Source organism: Schistocerca piceifrons, chromosome 4 (genome assembly GCF_021461385.2).
Source record: "Schistocerca piceifrons isolate TAMUIC-IGC-003096 chromosome 4, iqSchPice1.1, whole genome shotgun sequence".
In the NCBI taxonomy this organism is placed as follows: Eukaryota; Metazoa; Arthropoda; class Insecta; order Orthoptera; family Acrididae; genus Schistocerca; species Schistocerca piceifrons.
In genome coordinates, this window is record NC_060141.1 from 425,067,338 (window position 1) to 425,073,337 (window position 6,000).

A 6,000-nucleotide genomic window follows, 5' to 3' on the forward strand; every position below is an offset into this window, starting at 1 on the left:
GCACTGTAGTCCCTTCTCTAGATTGTCGCACAGATGACAAAATGGTAGATATCGAAATAGACAACAGAGGGATAGAGAAACAATTAAAATCGCTCAAAAGAGGAAAAGCCGCTGGACCTGATGGGATACCAGTTCGATTTTACACAGAGTACGCGAAGGAACTTGCCCCCCTTCTTGCAGCGGTGTACCGTAGGTCTCAGAAGAGCGTAGCGTTCCAAAGGATTGGAAAAGGGCACAGGTCATCCCCGTTTTCAAGAAGGGACGTCGAACAGATGTGCAGAACTATAGACCCATATCTCTAACGTTGAACAGTTGTAGAATTTTGGAACACGTATTATCTTCGAGTATAATGACTTTTATGGAGACTAGAAATCTACTCTGTAGGAATCAGAATGGGTTTCGAAAAAGACGGTCGTGTGAAATCCAGCTCGCGCTATTCGTCCACGAGACTAAGAGAGCCATAGACATGGGTTCACAGGCAGATGCCGTGTTTCTTGACTTCCGCAAGGCGTTCGATACGGTTCCCCACAGTCGTTTAATGAACAAAGTAAGAGCATATGGACTGTCAGACCAATTGTGTGATTGGATTGAAGAGTTCCTAGATAACAGAACGCAGCATGTCATTCTCAATGGAGAGAAGTCTTCCGAAGTAAGAGTAATTTCAGGTGTGTCGCAGGGGAGTGTCATAGGACCAATGCTATTCACAATGTACATAAATGACCTTGTGGATGACATCGGAAGTTCACTGAGGCTTTTTGCAGATGATGCTGTGGTGTATCGAGAGGTTGTAACAATGGAAAATTGTACTGAAATGCAGGAGGATCTGCAGTGAATTGACGCATGGTGCAGGGAATGGCAATTGAATTTCAATGTAAACAAGTGTAATGTGCCGCGAATACATAGAAAAATAGTTCCCTTATCATTTAGCTACAAAATAGCAGGTCAGCAACTGGAAGCAGTTAATTCCATAAATTATCTGTGAGCACGCATTAGGAGTGATTTAAAATGGAATGATCATATAAAGTTGATCGTCGGTAAAGCAGATGCCAGACTGAGATTCATTGGAAGAATCCTAAGGAAATGCAATCCGAAAACAAAGGAAGTAGGTTACAGTACGCTTGTTCGCCCACTGCTTGAATACTGCTCAACAGTGTGGGATCCGTACCAGATAGGGTTGATAGAAGAGATAGAGAAGATCCAACGGAGAGCAGCGCGCTTCGTTACAGGATCATTTAGTAATCGCGAAAGCGTTACGGAGATGATAGATAAACTCCAGTGGAAGACTCTGCAGGAGAGACGCTCAGTAGCTCGGTACGGGCTTTTGTTAAAGTTTCGAGAACATACCTTCACCGAAGAGTCAAATGGTTCAAATGGCTCTGAGCACTATGGGACTCAACTGCTGAGGTCATAAGTCCCCTAGAACTTAGAACTACTTAAACCTAACTAACCTAAGGACATCACACACATCCATGCCCGAGGCAGGATTCGAACCTGCGACCGTAGCGGTCGTGCGGTTCCAGACTGTAGCGCCTTTAACCGCTCGGCCCCTCCGGCCGGCACCGAAGAGTCAAGCAGTATATCGCTCCCTCCTACGTATATCTCGCGAAGAGACCATGAGGATAAAATCAGAGAGATTAGAGCCCACACAGAAGCATACCGACAATCCTTCTTTCCACGAACAATACGAGACTGGAATAGAAGGGAGAACCGATAGAGGTACTCAGGGTACCCTCCGCCACATACCGTCAGGTGGCTTGCGGAGTATGGATGTAGATGTAGATGTATTATAAATCAAGCAGATCTAGAAAATATGGGGAGCCTTGTTCGGTGTTTTCAGCAGTAGAAGTAGAGTCTGTTGGCAGTTGCTTTGCATCTGCTCATGGGCATGGACATGTTGAGTTGAAGGAATCGGTAAATGCGAAGAGAAACTGTAGTCGCCTGTTAAACTTGGTCTAGAATGTTCGAAATAGCCGCTTTCTACTGTGAAAATCGTGTCGGAAAATTCTTTTTTAACAAAAGGACGTTTTCTTTTGTCCATGGACCGTAGAACGTTCGTTATGTACTCTCCATAGGCGTCAAACTCGTCTCTAGTTTTAGATAAAGCAGCTTGTAGTGCGTTATATGCCCCTCCTATGTGAGGATCTACCGCCCTTTTTCTCTGATTTTTTTTTTTTCTAGGTGAAGCAAATACCTTCGCGCGTTTGTTTGGTGTGGTTCAAATGGCTCTGAGCACTATGGGACTCAACTGCTGAGGTCATTAGTCCCCTAGAACTTAGAACTAGTTAAACCTAACTAACCTAAGGACATCACAAACATCCATGCCCGAGGCAGGATTCGAACCTGCGACCGTAGCGGTCTTGCGGTTCCAGACTGCAGCGCCTTTAACCGCACGGCCACTTCGGCCGGCGTTGTTTGGTGTGGGTGGTAGTTTGTTGCCTTGCATTGGTTGGTGATCGACATCTTGACTACTAATTTCTTGGCAAGTGCTCGCTGTACCTTCGTTTGTATCCATGCCCGCAACCCTCTGTTCCCCCCAAATCCTCCTTAAATTCCTCCTAAAACAAAGCGACGGTAATAGATTGATATAAACAATAACAAAGCAATTAAAATGAAAAATAAAATATTGGATGTAGGATTAGGGGGATATACGATAATAATTGTAAGAAATTGGGAACAATGACAAGTTGATAACTGAAATGCAGAATATTCGTTATAATGATTACCTGCCATTTATTACGCAATATTACTGATTTTAATTATTATCAATGTTCATAATTATTAGAATATCCATTGTTGCCAATAATTATTTATATTATTAGCAGGTATTAGTTTCTATTCACTTTTTTTGGAGATTCCACAGGCGCAACAAGAGTGGTTACTTGTGTAAGTAGGCTGTTTATGTTTTCTTATTGGCAACGTTACGGAGCGCTCTGTATGAAAATCACTGGCTGTGCTGTGTGCAGTCTGTGGCTAGTTTGCATTGTTGTCTGCCATTGTAGTGTTGGGCAGCTGGATGTGAGCAGCGTGTACCGTTGCGCAGTTGGAGGTGAGCCGCCAGCAGTGGTGGATGTGGGGAGAGAGATGGCGGAGTTTTGAAATTTGTGAGACTGGGTGTCATGAACTGCTATATATATTATGACTATTAAGGTAAATACACTGTTTGTTCTCTATTAAAATCTTTCATTTGCTAACTATCCCTATCAGTAGTTAGTGCCTTCCGTAATTTGAATCTTTTAATTAGCTGGCAGTAGTGGCGCTCGCTGTATTGCAGTAGCTTGAGTAACGAAGATTTTTGTGAGGTAAGTGATTTGTGAAAGGTATAGGTTAATGTTAGTCGGGGCCATTCTTTTGTAGGGATTATTGAAAGTCAGATTGCGTTGCGCTAAAAAAATATTGTGTGTCAGTTTAAGCACAGTCATGTATAATTTTTCTAAGGGGACGTTTCACTTGTAGCAGAGGAATATGAGATAAAATGGAACTTTCCTCAGTGCCTCGCTGCAATGGATGGCAAACATTGCGCAGTCCAAAGCCCAGTTGATTCTGGAAGAGATTTTTTCAGTTATAAGACGTTTTTCAGTATTGTTCTTTTTGGTCTAGTGGATGCTGACTATTGTTTTTTGTAAGCTGATGTCGGTTGCCAATGTCGAATTTTCAGACAGTGGTGTTTTTCGAAATACATCTTTTTTTAAGAATATGAATAATGGTACCATCGTTTTTCCGGACGCTCGTACTCTCCCAGGTAGACAGAAAAAAGTACCCTATATTGTTGTCGCAGACGACGCATTTCCCCTCATCAGTGATATCATGAAGCCGTATAGTGGACAACTAGAGACTTTCAAGAGCACGGCGGGTTGTGGACAATGCGTTCTGAATACATTCTTCTATATTCCGGATACTAATAATGCCCATATTACTACAGCCTGAGAAAGCCCAAAGTGTTATCATGACTTGTATCTACCTCTATAATTTATTGCGAAAAAGTTCTTCTTCCAGACAAATTTATACTCCTGCAGGAGCAGTGGATAATGAGGAGAACGGGCGTTTAAAGCCAGGAGCTTGGAGAAATGAGATCACTCCTGCTACAAGGTTTACACGATTAGCGAACATTCCGTGACGTTGAGCGCAGATTGCCCAAGACATCAGAGATGAATTCGCTGCTTATTTCATTTCCGTTGAGGGAAGATTGCCATGGCAATATGATTACCAATAACTTATTAAAGAATTTCTTCAGTTGTTAGCTACGTACATACTAGTGACTGCCAGGCTGCACACATTTCAACTACCTATACATGTGAAGTTTTACCTTCATTAATTCCTATTTTATTATTTTTATTTCGTCAAATAACATAATATACAAATAAAATACATATAAATGTACGTGTGTTCAAATATATTGTTAGAAAAGTAAATGTTATTCATTATTATTTATTTTTTACTAGCTGAGTACCCACCGTTGACCCAGTATGCATTCCAGGCCTGTTAATCAATTTCCTCCTTTCCCTTTGTGACGTTCAGAGCTCATTTTGCCATGAACTCTATAATTTTGTCACAATTATAACATTTTTAATTTTTAAATTTGTAAACCAAAACAATTACTTGATGTATTCCTAATAGAAATGGTAGTAAGTTAAAATAAATATGACAAATATCTTAACAAATGAGCATTGACCGAAATGTAAGCTGAGAAAGACAAAAAGTTAAGTGGCTGTGGAGACAGAACCCAAAAGCGACCGAACCCCATTAACTTTGTTTATAGAGTTTTTATACATTTCCAAAAATAAATATTTTTTACATAAACCTACGTTGATTGTCTTCCGCAGCTGATATTTTAAGTGCAGAAACTCAAACGCTTTGAAAGCGAAGCAGTTTGGAGCGTTCGCTTCCTCAATCCCAGCGCCAGATTTCCGACGCCTATTTTTCTTCTGGTGGACGTTCCTGTAAGTGGCCAATAAGCTGTTTTTTAATTCGGCCACATCCATGCGATGAGATCCCACGCTTCACTTTTTTTAATTTTATTTTATATTGGGAGTTTGTTGCATCCCACAGCACAGGATATTGTTAATAAGTATTTATGAATTTAATGGCAAAATCGTCAGTCCACTCCGTTTTAAAAGAAAAATCTATGTCCACAACACAGAAAAAGAATAATACCAAGACCGAACTGTACGAGTGCAGCGAGCCAACTGGTCAGTGCTTGTTGCCGCCCACACCACTCGCGCTGCTCACCGCGCATCCCTTTGATGTACCGACAACAGCCACACACTCGGGGGGCTCTCAAGCCTGTTTCGCGGCGAGCCCGCGGAGCCTACCTCCGTCCACATTGCTCGTAAGGCTCGAGAGTCTCACAAGTACACGAGCCACACGAGTAGTGTGGACGTATCTTTACACACAGGAGGGCTCCATATCGACTTTTAGTGTCGGAAGCTCCAAACCACTCCGCGGAAATTACTTCAGTATTTGTGCTTTCCGGCCAGTCTGTAGCAGAATGTAACCTCACGCTGGTAAAACTCCACTGCAAATTTCAGATTCGTGAGAAATGTTGTGAAATACAGGCCATCCCATTAAAATCAGTGGCCTATAAACCACCAACCATAAAGGCCCCGACCATAGCCCATTTAGAAGGATTAGGTAAATAAGGCCGAGCACCTCAAGGATGACGAAAATCTACTTCTTCCGGATGTCAGAAACCAGTTGTGTTGTACACAATAGCCGCGGGACGACCACAAAGTCGCTGCCAGGACATGATATGCTATAATAATAACAACAACAAAAATGACAGCACCTCCACTTAAATTTGCCGGCCGAAGTGGTCGTGCGGTTCTAGGCGCTGCAGTCTGGAACCGCGGGACCACTACGGTCGCAGGTTCGAATCCTGCCTCGGGCGTGGATGTGTGTGATGTCTTTAGGTTAGTTAGGTTTAACTAGTTCTAAGTTCTAGGGGACTGTTGACCTCAGAAGTTGAGTACCATAGTGCTCAGAGCCGTCCACTTAAATTTAGTG

The 6,000-nt window shown here is 42.4% G+C and overlaps 1 pseudogene; it reads right to left on the reverse strand.

Annotated features, from left to right (window-relative positions):
- LOC124795888 overlaps positions 1–5,321 on the reverse strand; it is a 29,884-nt pseudogene extending 24,563 nt beyond the window's left edge.
- Between the last annotated feature and the right edge of the window lie 679 nt (positions 5,322–6,000).